Below are 13301 nucleotides of genomic sequence, written 5' to 3'. Positions count from 1 at the left end.
CGGCCTAGGGTCACAATCGGCCCAGGGTCTGTGGGAACACGCCTGCCCCAGGTTCGCCACCCCTTGGCCCTGCCCGCCATACAGCCCGCGGCTGCGTGCAGGGAGGCAGCACCTGCAATTGGGTCACAGCCCTTTACTTCCTCCCAGGCCACCAGCGCGGGGCGCCTAGTGCCTCGTAAGCTACTAGATCCCTTTCCTGTCACGGATCAGGCGAAGGAAATAGTTGTTCCCAGGGTGGAAGCACCTGGAAAGGTGGCTATCTGACCCCCTTAATTGTACCCCCACGCATATCATTAGGACACATTGTGTTTCTCAAAAGTTCTAGAAAGTGAGTGTACTTAAACTTGACTAACGTGTGTGATAATATTTATATATTTTACGTCTCTATGAATACCTTTCATTTCTTCTCTCGAAAGACTGGCAGTGGGGACTGAATCAGATCACAGTAAAACCCGAGGAATTTGATGACACATTCATTGAACACACACTTGAGGAAGTGCCAGGTGTTGCTTCTCTTCCTGAGGCATCACCTGGCAATTTAAGGTTCATATTCACCATTATTATTTCTGCTGTGTTAGAGGCCAAAGGAGTTGTCTATTTACAGACCATAAGGCCGTGTCCAGTGACTGAGGCAGAGTCTACACCAGACTAGGAAACTGGCGGGAGGACTAGATTGAGTTCATCATATGGACCATTCCTAGGAGTCCCTGATTATCAGTTGCATAGAAAATCTCCCGAGGGCTTCTGGGACTTACACATTTTCTCGTAAAACTCTTGGGACTAGTGCAGAATGCTTGCCTAACTTGGGACATCTCCTGGGTGGCCCTGGGCTCTGCTGAGTCATGTAAAAGTATTGCTAGTGTTTGTTCTGGGAGACCCTCGTCCATGGGCTGGAGTGCCAGTCACCGCTCATAGGACGCAGACTCTAATTTGGCGACTGGGGATGAAAGCTGGTTTTTGTTTCGGGTCTTGGCTTGCTTTCACTTGAAACAAAAGAGAAGAAAAGGCTGAAGGAAATGGAATGAGGTCAGAGGCAGTAATTGGTGTAAGGATTGAATCCACTGGCCCCCTGTCGAAATGGGCACTCATTTGTCAGTCTGGCGATGCAGTCAGTGTGAAATCTGGGATATTCTTCAGCCTGTTGTGATCTGAAGAGTCTGGCTGCATTGGCGGGTGGGCCACAGAGAGAAGGTTGTCTTCCATCAGGGTTCCAGACCCCTGAGTCTATACATGGACCAGACTGGTACTTTAAGTAGTATTGGAAAGCGCTGCCCCAGGGAGCACTTGAAGCAGCTTCCGCAATTGTGCTTCAGTGGGAATCGGTACAGTGCTGCTAAATACCTTTTTTTGGAGAGATTCTAGAAGTCCAGTTTTTTATATGCAGTCGCCTGACTTATTAATGATTAAAGAACTTATATCACATGAGTTAAAACCTCAGGAGGCTCATCAAAATGTATTTGCTCTCACTACCTACCCACCTGTCTGCTGTCCACAATTGTGATATTTCCCTGACTCAAGATAAGGTTGTTACTTCCCAGGTCTCTTTAAGTCCATGATTCCTTTGAGTAAAGAGAGAGTCATGAGACGTGATCCAGGGCTTGGAATGGGTGTGAGAGAAGGAGCCCAGAAGGCAAAGTCCTCACCCTCAATTTATATTTCAGAGAAAGCTAGATAAGGAAATACTCTTTCTTTCTCTAATGTCTGTCTTAGGAGCAACACTTTATGCAATTGCATGTGCCCTTTCAGACTGTAAACGCTCCATTTTACAGGGGCTTCTGCAACAAATTGAGGCCATAATGGTTAGCGCTCAGGGGAGCACACATTGCTACAAGACAATATGGTGACATGCCCAATGGCCAGGTCTGGATTCAGAGGTAGCTTCCTGCATGCGGGCTGGGGAGCAGTTAGCCTGAAGGTGTGAAGGAGAGAACTGAGCAGAGAGAATGAGCAAGCCAAGTGAGCACACCAGCGAGGCTCAGTTGCTGGGGTTGCGGACAGGAAGAAGATCTTGCAGGAGAGGATGTCACCTGTGAGCATGTGTCCATCAGGAGGGTGGCACTGAGACTCTAAAAGGAGGGGCAGTGTTAGCGACTGGGGCGCATCGTGTCAGGTGGAATAAATTGTGTTTGCCAACCAGATGGATGTGGGAGCCACAGCAAGACAACAGTCAGAGCTGCTGGTGAACTGGGTCCTTGGAAATTATGGCAGATTCATAGGGAGGAGATAGGGACACATACCAGTTGTTTGCCAAAGAGGTTGACAGTGACCTTTTGTCACACTGAGCTTTAGGTACAAGAGGGACAGGCAGGTGGGGAGATCCAGAATAGAGGAAATAATAGTCTAGACCAAATTATGCAAGAGCCAGCCCTGGCGAGCTGACTGTAGAAGTGAGGCTACCAGAGGGGCAGGGGCAGAGATGGGGAGTCAAAGGGGAGTGGGGCCCGAAGGGCTCAAGGGGATGATGGGTGCCTTGTTGGGGGCATGGTATGGTCACATGCATCTGAGTGGTGTGAACCTGTTTCCCTCAGTCATATGTGTGTTACAGGCCAGCAGCTCAATAAAAATAATACAGTTATTTCAAAGTAAAAAATATCTTAGTCTAGAGTTTATGAGAGAGGTTGGAGCTAGAGATATATATCTTGGAGTCCTTTTTAGCAAGGTGTTATAGTTTAAAAGCAGACAAGATTTTTTTTTAAGATTTTATTTATTTAAGCATACAAAAAGTGTGTGGGAGTATGAGAAGATTCACCAGAGACAGAGTGGGGAACAGAACGGGCAGATAGACATTGTATACTGCTGAGGGGAGCAGCGGGTGAGACAGGAGAGGTCTGCCGCGCCATGTGGGTCAGCTCCCTGGCTGGGGATTGAACTCAGGCTGCAGTGGCTGATGACAGCGTCATAGTGCTGAGACTTTAACCCCTGTGCCACGAGGAGGCCCACAGTAGATGAGATTGTTAAAATCTTTCTGAAGGAAAGCTTGGGGGAACACTTACTATCCGTGGGATGTTGGATAAAGACTCTCTTGCAAATAGAGGATCAGGAAAATGGCCAAAAAGGAAGATGCAGTTCGGTCTCACATACACACCTGAAGGCCAGAGACAGTGTGGACCTGAGAGAATGTGATCATTGACGAGTCACCAAGAAGTTTCATTGATCAACTCCAATTTGGTGGGGAGGTGGGGAGCTCAGGATGCAGAAACCTTTGGGAGTGAGTGTGTGGTGACGACTCAGCGACAGCTGTGGAGGACCCTCTTTCTTCGACTAGGGCAGGAAAGGAAAAGACAGGGCTCAGCTGAAACGCCACTGACAGACGCCGGTAGGCCGCTCGGTGGCAAGTGGTATTCTGAAGTGCTCAGTGAGGATGTACTTCCCCAGGTCTTGTACCCCACACCAGCCCCCTCCCGAGGCACTCAGCCTGCGGGATGGTCAGCCTCAGGGAAGGTGAATGGCACAGACACATCTTCCCAGGCTTTCATGGATAACTTCGGGGCGCTTAAGGCGCCCAGGCTTCATGGTTAACATTTGTAATAACCGCATTTTAGTTAAAGTAGTTATTGAGCATCATGTTCAATCCCACCCACTGGATGATCATGACTGGGCCTCATCTCTTTAGTTGAAAGTCTTAAAAGTAAGGACTGCGGCTGCCCAAGGCAGAAGGAAGTCTGCCCGCAGTGTGCAGCTGGGAAACCCTGCCTGAGTTTGCAGATTTGGGGTTCATGTCTACAGGATCAGCTCCTACCTGAATGCCCACCCTGCCAGCCACTCCTGTGAATTTTGGACTTGACAGTCCCTACAGCTGGCTGAGCCAACTCCTCTCTCTCCCTCCTTTCCTCTCTTTCACACATTCTCTGTGTATGTATATATACACTCACAGTATTTACCTCTGTGTTTGTCCTATTGGATTTGTTTTTCTGGAAAACCCTGACTAATACCATATCCTTAAAACAACTAGAGGCTTCAAGGGCCTTGAGAGCAGTGGAGACTTTCCCAGGGTTAAGACTCCAGAGACATAATGGTAGTTACTGATAGTAAAGAGGGGATTTGTACTGAGCCCCAGGCAAGGGTTGCCATATGAGGATGGAGTTAAGAGGAGCCAAAATACAGATTATTGTGGATAATCACACGGGAAGGGCTTTGAAGAACCTATGCTTTTCCTGTCGAAAGCCATGCCTTTTCTATAAAAAAGTGTTTTTTTAACTGAAATCCAGGAAATGCCGGGTTTGAAGGCATAACAAAGCAATCACAAGCCCCTCTTCGTACCAGGGACCTCCTCCACAAAGAGGAAAATATAATCTGTGAATTTAACCCTGCTCAAGAGAACATACCATGGTAATTTTGGTTAACCGAGGCTGTTTTTACTTAGCTCCACAGTGCCTGCTTGTTTCCATACTTGGGGTAAGAGAGGGGTGAAGAGGCCCCACCTTTGTGAGGACTTCCTTTCTGTCAGCTTTTTAACGGCTGTCACATGTATTTTTAGAAGTCCTTCAATGAATGGAGCTTCATAGAGACAAGGTAACTTACCGAAACTTCAACCCAAGTTATTTTTGTCTTGCTACCTTGAAAGGGCATCGCAGCTCCTGGAGCAGAGAGAGGAAGGAACAAACAAGCGAGGTGAGAAGCGAGTCCTCGCTCGGAGGAGGCAGGTATGCACGGAACAGGCGATGATGTGGCAAAAGGGGTCGATGTGAATCACGAAATTGTATAGCCTGGTTTTTCTCTATTCAGAGGGTTCAGTGAAACAGACCAATCTGTCATTGAAAGTGACATAAGTGCTGGTTAGTATTTTTGAGCCAAAGAAAGCTCCACTGATTATGATTTTTTTTTTCTTTTAAAAAGCAGCTAATTGCCAAGGATATATTTCCCCTGATTTTCAAATGCATTTTGATGTTGGGGTGAATTTGATGATTCATGTAATTGAACAAAAATATGTGTTATTATATAAGAGGAGGGAAACGATTAAACTATCACTTGGGTGCCTCTCATTTCCTAGTACATTATGCAACATGTGGGGTACCTTGAAGTTTCCGATTCTCTTAACAGTGAAAAATAGCCTTTGGCTGACTTGGTTTTAGGTAAACAGTTTGTACTGAGAATTCAGCACCAGAAGTAATGATGCCCTACTCTTGGGAACTTGCCCTGGAGAGTGCTGAGTGCCAGATGGCACTGGAGCATCAATAAGAGAAAATAATTTCTGTGCAGCAAGCGAAATGCTGATGGCAGGTATCCCTGGTTGCAGGTTGCAGTGGCTGCAGACAGGGGTTCTGGAAGCTGTGCTTCTTCAGGACTTGGCTTCCCCCCCTCCCCCATACCCCCTTCAGCTTGCTTTTCTAGAAAAATGCAGAATGGTTGCAAATCAGAATCACCTAGGGACATTTGACAGTTCTATTCCTTTCCTGGCCCCATCACCGAAGTTCTTATTTATTTGTTCTGAGTAGTTACGCAGCTATCAGGGTTATTTTTAAAGCTCCTGAACTATTTCTGATGTATTGTCAAGGCTGGAGCCACTACTCTGTTGTAGAGCTCGTCTGTTTTGCACTACAGAAAGCCAGAGCTGGGTGGGATTAATTCCTGGTGTTATTGATGAGGCAGTTGCTGCTGCTGGCACTAGCTGAGCCCTGGATCCAGCCTTGCCTAAGCCCCACAGTTTCTAGGGTACAGGAGCCATCACCTACTCCCCTACTCCCCCCTTTTTTTTTCTTTCCTGGATTTAATTGTGTGTGTGTGTGTGTGTGTGTGTGTTTTTGAGTTGGATTTTTCTCTTTGTCAATGAAAGAAACCTTTAGGCTTAGAGCTTTATCTCAGACACTTGAAATTTGTTTAGACTGTCTGTTCTCATTCATCTGGATGTCAAACCCAGCTGAGATTTTTGGCCAGCGTGAGTGCTGATAAATTCGCTGTGCTGTCTAATGGCTTTTTTTTTTTTTTTTTAGATTTATTTATTTCTTCATACAGAACTGGGGTACAGGCCAGAGATGCAGAGGATGAGCGGATTCACCAGAGACAGAGTGGGGAGCAGAACAGGCAGATCGACAAAGTACACTGCTGAGAGGAGCAGCGGGCAGGTCAGGAGGGGTCTGCCGTGCCATGTGCATCTCCTCCGGGACAGGCAGGGATCGAATTCATGAGGAAGTGGCTTAAGCTTCTTAGTGCTGTGCTTTAACCTCTGCGCCACCAGGGAGGGCCCCCTAATGGCTATTTTAAGGTCAGTTTGTTTCTGGATTCAGTAGTGAAACTGCTGAAGACATTCACTTGGTGATATGCAGATTAATTTAATTTTCATGGGTGATACCCTCATTTGATGGAGCCCTGGTATGAACAGCAATTCTTGATGAGACTTGCTATTTTCCTTTACAATAATTCACCATCTGTCTAAATACTAACCAGGTGGCCAAACTGGGGGGCAGCTTTTAATTCTTTGGCTAATTGCCAAATGATTGAATATGTGATTTGGGACTTTAGCTAGCTTTTTAGTTCATAATTCTATATTGTCCCTAGTCCCAGATGTGTCACTGATTGGATGACTGAGTGAGATGCAGGGGGTCCCAGAAAAGACAAGAAATACTTTTGACATTTCAAAAAACATCAAAATATTGATCACAGGAAACCTTGCGTTTTGTATTTAGAATTGTGTCATTTTCCAACTTTGTATCAGTACTATGGGTGACATACTGTAAGTTAGCCTTTAAAGGCTCAGACCTGCCTTAAGTACTATGAATATAAAAGCAAGAACTGAAAAAGAAACAGTTCTACTTAGTGTGGATAATGAGGGTCCAAAGAAAATGGAAACAGAGTAGGACCATAGTCTCCTTAACCAGTGGGATACAAAGCAGTTCTTGGTAGAGAATGTTCTAGAAATATACTAAAGGTTTGCAATATTTTAGGCCAAAAGAAGAGTGTCAATTCTTTTGTGAGCAGTTTGATGTTTCAGAGACTCTTGGGATTTCTAATTTACTTAAACCATCTATTACTTCATGAATTGGCCTCAAGCACACCTCAGTAAGTTGTTTATGTGGTACTTGACTGCCACAGCAGGTTTAGATCACGCCACAGCTGTATAAACAAAGACTGTTAACCTACTGGTTGGATTTAGCAGACACTTCAATCTATTTAAATGCACTCACAGCATTTCAGATTACCATATCTCTGATCTGCTGTGGTCTGATTTAGATCCCCAGCCAGGGAGCTGACCCACATGGCGCAGCAGACCTCTCCTGTCTTGCCCACTGCTCCTCTCAGCAGTTTATTTCAGTCTATCTGCCTGTTCTGCTCCCCACTCTGTCTCTGGTGACTCCTCTTACCACCCCCTCCAAACTCAGGCCTGTGTCCAGGTTCTTGTAAACAAACAAATCTTTAAATAAATTAATTAATTAACAAATCTTTACAAAAGAGAGAGAGAGAGAGAGAGAGAGAGAGAGAGACTTTAGAATGAAATTCTCAAGGGATTACACCTGGGAGGAGGAAACATGAATTGCACAAGAATGACGTAAATATATATGTGTGTGTGTGTGTGTGTGTGTGTGTGTGTGTATAAAATAATACACAACAAAAAAGGGGACCTTAGAATGAATTTAGAATAGAAAAACAATAACCAAACAGTAAATATTAGGGCATAGAACACATTCATAACATTTCCTTGAAGTGATATTTGCAGCACTTTTGCAAATATTGACTCACTAAGTGTGAGGTTGAAAAACAAACTGGGTTTATAGCTGAGTCAACCATGTAAAGCGCAGACTACTCCCCGAGCGATCCTTTTCCTGGCCCTGGGACCAAGCCTAGAAATGAGTGCTCCTCTCCGGCGGCCCACAGTTGTCTCTGACAGATCTCCTTTGCCTCACCTAAATTCATAAAGACTCCTCTTCCGGCTTGTTCTCCACATGAATGAAGAGGCAAGAACACTTTTTGTGATAACATGCGACCTCATTGGTGGCAGTAGGGAAGGATACTGTTATCTCCCTCCCTCCTCCTCCCTTTTATTGTCTGCACTAAAAGGCTTTGATGTCAAGGCCTCTCTCTTCTGGGGAGTTGACCTATCAGGGCTTCTATTCTGAAAACGCAAACTAACATTTGGTTTGATGATTATCACACAGTGGGGAGACAGGCCCAAAGAAGTACTAGAAAGGTCTGGACAGTGAAGAGAAGTTTGCCTTGCAGCAGAACAGGTGAGCGTTCTGTGGGTCTTGTGATGGTGCCCTCTCCCCTTGGTTCAGAAAGGAAGCGGCTCTTCCTCAAGGGCGATGGTGGTGTGAAGAGAAGGGGACACCTTTGCTACACTCCCTGTCCTAAGCGTCACTGCTGCGTGTTCAGCAGGAAGTCAGGTTGACTCAGAGAAAACAGATATCTGGATCTTCTTGTGCATCAAGTAAAAGCAGCAGCTAGCTGCTAGCATGTTCCTGCATGGCCCACGTGGGTCAGGTCTACACACGTAGCTCCAACCCCAGATCTCTCCCTGGCATTCTAGGGAAGATTTCTGACTGGGACAAAAAAAATATAAATTCATAGTTTTGCTCTGGTCTAGGAAATGTGAGATACCCTAGAAGAGAGAGAAAATGATGTCGATCACATCAGCTAGTGGTGTGCTGATGCCGGCTGGTACTGCCTCACATCTGCCTTCCAAGTGTGGCTCTAGCCAACTCCACATTTCACGAACTTAGCTTGATCACTTGAATTTGGCTAAGGTGGTGTAAAGACACCAGGACAAGTGGCTACCACTACAACTCAAAGCTTTTTTTCCTGGGAGAGCAAGATGTTAGACCTGTACCTGGAGCCACCGATTCCAGTCCTGTTTGTTCTTTTTTCCAATAATTGTAGATCTTCTAAAGAGTTGTTTCTGAAGTGTGTCTGGAAAGAGGCTGTGTGTGTATGTGATACGTGCTTTAAAGGGGCTGTTCCAATGCGTGCGGATGACGACGCCTCAGTAACCAGCACGCACAGACAATTGAATGAGAGTGACGGGATGTAACTGCAGTTCCAGGAGAGATCTTCCTCCTGGAGCTGCCATCTGTGCCTGAGGGGAGAGGATCTGTGATCAGAGTTTCCCTTGGCAAGATCTGGCGGCTCGGATGTAACAGCGAGACTGCATGCCTGCATGAATGACCTTTTCCTAGTCAACATTTTAAAATAATCTACCAAAGATAACACTCAAAAATGAATCAACGCATGGGACAGAACAGATTCATTTGAGGAAAATATTTTGTCAGATAACCTAACTTTTCAACTACTTTGTATTTGCCAGATACGGCGCTCATAATATTCTCTGTAGTGCCATTCTCCTTGATACGGTGTGGAAATGGGAGGTAGGAACAGAAAGGAGCAGTAGAGCCACAGATTACTCCCATAGCTTGGTTTTGCCATTACTTCCAGAATCTAGTATTAAGTGACTTATCTGAAATAGAGTCTAAGTCCTTGTGCTACAGCTCTTCTAGCACCTTCCTTCCTCTGTCCACATTAAGTGCTCATGAGAAGGTGGACATGCCTGTTAGACACTGGCCCCATCATCCTGTAACTGGAGTTACTGGAGTTACGAGAGTAGCACTGGACAATCTTGCTGAGCCCCCTCTAGTCCAGGACTTCTGTGCTTAAGTGACTGTTGTCATGGGTCCCATAATGCAGTGTTGATCTGAACAGATTGAAGAAGGACAAGGGCTTCAGTCCTTGTCTCCTCACTGATTCGATGAAGTACCATTGCATTATAACATTATGTTCGTTTTATGCGTGCATCTTTGTAAGTCAACATGTATATTCTACATTAACTTCACTACTGAAAGTCCAGTTCTATCCTTCACCACACCCTTGACCCTTTCCCCATTTTATTCCTCCCCCCTTCCCACCCCCTGTGCCATTCTTCTCAAGACTACTTGCTTTCTTAATCTGGACTTAGCAGGTGGAAGAAGATACCAGATATGTCCCATTGGATTCCCTAGTAAAATAGCAGCCAGAACCATAGTAAAAATAACAAGAGATTAAGTGACCTATGCCAAGTAGCCAATAGATTGTTGGAGAAGATACAGAGCTCAGGAACAGCTGCGAGGCCCTGCCTGGCACATTCCTGCTTCTGCTGGGCACTGATCCTGGCGTGGAGGGTCTTACACAAGACCAGGTCTCAGCAGCCTGTCCCTCCCTGCTGGGACAGTTCACAGGCCACAGGATTAGCTGACTACGGCCAGGCTTTATTTCTGGAAGGCAGAAAGTTCAGCCACAGGCTAACCACTGGGATGATATTTATTCTATTGTAGGAATAGATAGATTCTTGGGGAGAAAGTTATTCTGGGAAACTATTTTGTACAGATAAGCCAATAACATTTGGGATCAGAGTAGGGGAAGAAAATAGCATGAACCAACTTGAAAAGTAACTCAATTCCTCTTGCTGCCACACCCTTCTTTGGTGACTGCACAGATCGGATCCCAGGATTTAAACAATTTATTCAGTAATCTTGTTTAAACAAGACTGTATAACTTCGTCTTTGCAACTACCTAAATTTATGTTTGGATACATATTTTATATAAATAAATAAGAGTAAGTTCTGACTAATAAACATCCCAGGGAATGAATCTCTGTTAGCCCAAATACCAGATTTGCAAGCTGGCCTAGACATTTGTTCTCACGTTCAGGTTAGGTGAGGGTGCTGTTTCACTGCCTCACTGAGTGCTTAATTGCCGAAAGAAGGAAGTAGGAGGTATGGTGATAATTTAATGTGGCTAATTAAGGAAAAATTATCTAAGCTCGTATGTCTTTGGTGTTAATGTTGGTCATGGTGATGGTGATGGTGTGTGTGTGTGTGTGTGTGTGTGTTGGCAGAATAGGTATGCAGAGTGTGTTGGAAATAGCATGTTTAATATTTTTAAATTGAAGTAGCATTGCATTATAGCATTATATGACATATATGCTAGCTTCAGTTCACCACTAAAATCCAATTTTTTTCCTTCATAGAATTGATCCCTTTGTTTTATAGTTTTATTTTTATTTTATTTTATTTTTTTAAAGATTTATTTATTTTTTTGTGCATACAGAACTGGGGTACAGGCCAGAGGCACAGGAGTGGTGAGAGGTTTCACCAGAGACAGAGTGGGGAGCAGAACAGGCAGATGGATGAAGTACACTGCTGAGGGGAGCAGCGGGCGGGTCAGGAGAGGTCTGCCGCGCCATGTGGTCACCTCTGGGGCAGGCGGGGATCGAATTCATGGGGAAGTGGGTTTAGCTTCTCAGTGCTGTGCTTTAACCCACTGCGCCACCAGGGAGGGCCAGTTTTATTTTTATTTTATTTAGTGTATTCATTTATGTATCATATAAATGAAATCATACACTATTTATCTGTCTTTGACTTATTTCACTAAGTGTAGTGCCCTCTTGAGCTAACCATGTTGCTGCAAATGGCAGGATTTTATGGGTTTTCTAGCTTAGTAGTATTCCATTGCACATATATACCACATCTTTACTTTCCTCTCGAGGGGCACTTAGGTTGTTTTCAGCTCTTGGCTACTGTGAATAGTGCTGTGATGAGTATGGAGGTGCTTCTATTTCTTTGAATTAGTGTCTTTATGTTCTTCAGGTAAATATTTCAGAAGTGGGATGACTGGATCATATGGAGTTGCTGTTTGATTTTTTGAGTGATCTTTATACTGTTTTCTATACTGGCTGCACCCATTTACATTCCCACCAGTAGTGTACAAGGATTCCTTTATCTCTTACCTCCTCACCAAAACTTCCTTTTTCTCTTTTGGTGAGTAGCTCCTCTCACGGGTTAAGGTAACAGTGCATTATGGTTTTGATTTACATTGGAAACAACAGTTTTGAGAGGGCTACTTCCAGCCCAACCTGCCATCTAGGAATGGAAAGTAAAAATTAGCATCAAAGGTCATGGAAGGCAAGGGCCCTGAGCCACACTGAACAGAGGCAAATTTGGCACATGGGACCAAGTCAAGAAAGAGCTGTCCTCCAAGAACAGACATAAATTAAAGCAAGAGATTGGGTTTTGATATGATGCAGGACGCTCCTGAAGGCCCGGTCTGAGTCCAGAGTGCATGCACCAAGGAGCTTGCCTGTGCTGTGTGCCAGGGATCCTCCACCACAGGACGTCATGCACCATTCATTTGGTAACTGATACGGTGTCCTCAGGAGAGCACCCCACATCTGTAGAGGTCACATTTGGAAACTACTTTTAGAGAAAAATTTTTGAAAAACACAAAAAGGTAAATATCACAAGTTCATTATCAGTAGTTGTAGTCATTATTTTACCCTTTGTTTGAGCAGAGGCGTGACCAGTTCAACTCTGTACCATGTGGGGGTTGGAGTGAAGAGGCATCTCAGTAGCCGGAGTGGAGGAGTGGGGCCCACGGTTGGAGTTGAAGTCGGGCAGCTTTAATTACTAGTTAGACCCTGGCTTGCAAAGTGGAATCCCCACGGTTTTAGATCTGTTTAAAATTTTCATAATAATTGTCTCTAAATTGTGAGCATATCATAGATGGAGGCAAAAACTGCCAGTTAAAGAGACTAAATTGTATCTACTAAATACCATGTAGAAATCTTAGGTGGATGCTGGATTCCAGAAAATTGTTAAAAAGTTGATGAGACTTGGACAGGTAAGCACTAGCTTTTTTATGTTATTATTAAGGCATAGCTATTGTTTTTACATATGATGATGGTGGTGTGGTAAATTGTTTTTGACTACCTTTTGGGGAGATTATGGATGGAACTGTATGACTGGAGTTTTCTTCCCAAAATATGGAGGAGTGGGAAGGAGTAACTGAAACAATCAGTTCTGAGTTGATATTTGTTAAGCTGGGTGATGGGTTCATGAGGGCTCATTTTGCATAAATTGAGACTTTCCTTGTGAAGGCAGCTGCGTCTAGAGTCTTGTGCCAGAAACTTCTCAGGGCTGTGCCATATGACATTCCCATTTTGCTCTGGCATGAAGACATCCAAATGCCCAAATTAATAGAGATGAAACAAAGCCACAGAAGGTGGGAGTTGAAGAAGAGCATTTTTGTTTGTTTTAGATGTATATATCCAGCTCTTTCTGCTGAAAATTGAAAAGAAACAGCATTTTGGAATTTATCAAGATGAGTAATGATGTGTGGGAGAAGCTAGTTTCCCCTTTTCTTCTGTTCTTACTTAGAAGCTGACTCTTAATTGTTTGGTAGGCTTCATTGCTTCCCATTTACTTCCCAGCCTCCTTATCAAGAGAGTGGCCATTTGAGTGTTCTGGCCAATGAGCTGTAAGCCTGGTCCTGCGCTTGTTCTGGCCAATGAGCTGTAAGCCTGGTCATGTGCTTGTTCTGGCCAATGAGCTGTAAGCCTGGTC

The sequence above is a fragment of the Condylura cristata genome, unplaced genomic scaffold (assembly GCF_000260355.1).
Source record: "Condylura cristata isolate star-nosed mole 26May11 unplaced genomic scaffold, ConCri1.0 scaffold00021, whole genome shotgun sequence".
NCBI lineage: Eukaryota > Metazoa > Chordata > Mammalia > Eulipotyphla > Talpidae > Condylura > Condylura cristata.
The sequence above is the reverse complement of the archived record's forward strand: the minus strand, read 5'-3'. Positions refer to the sequence as shown.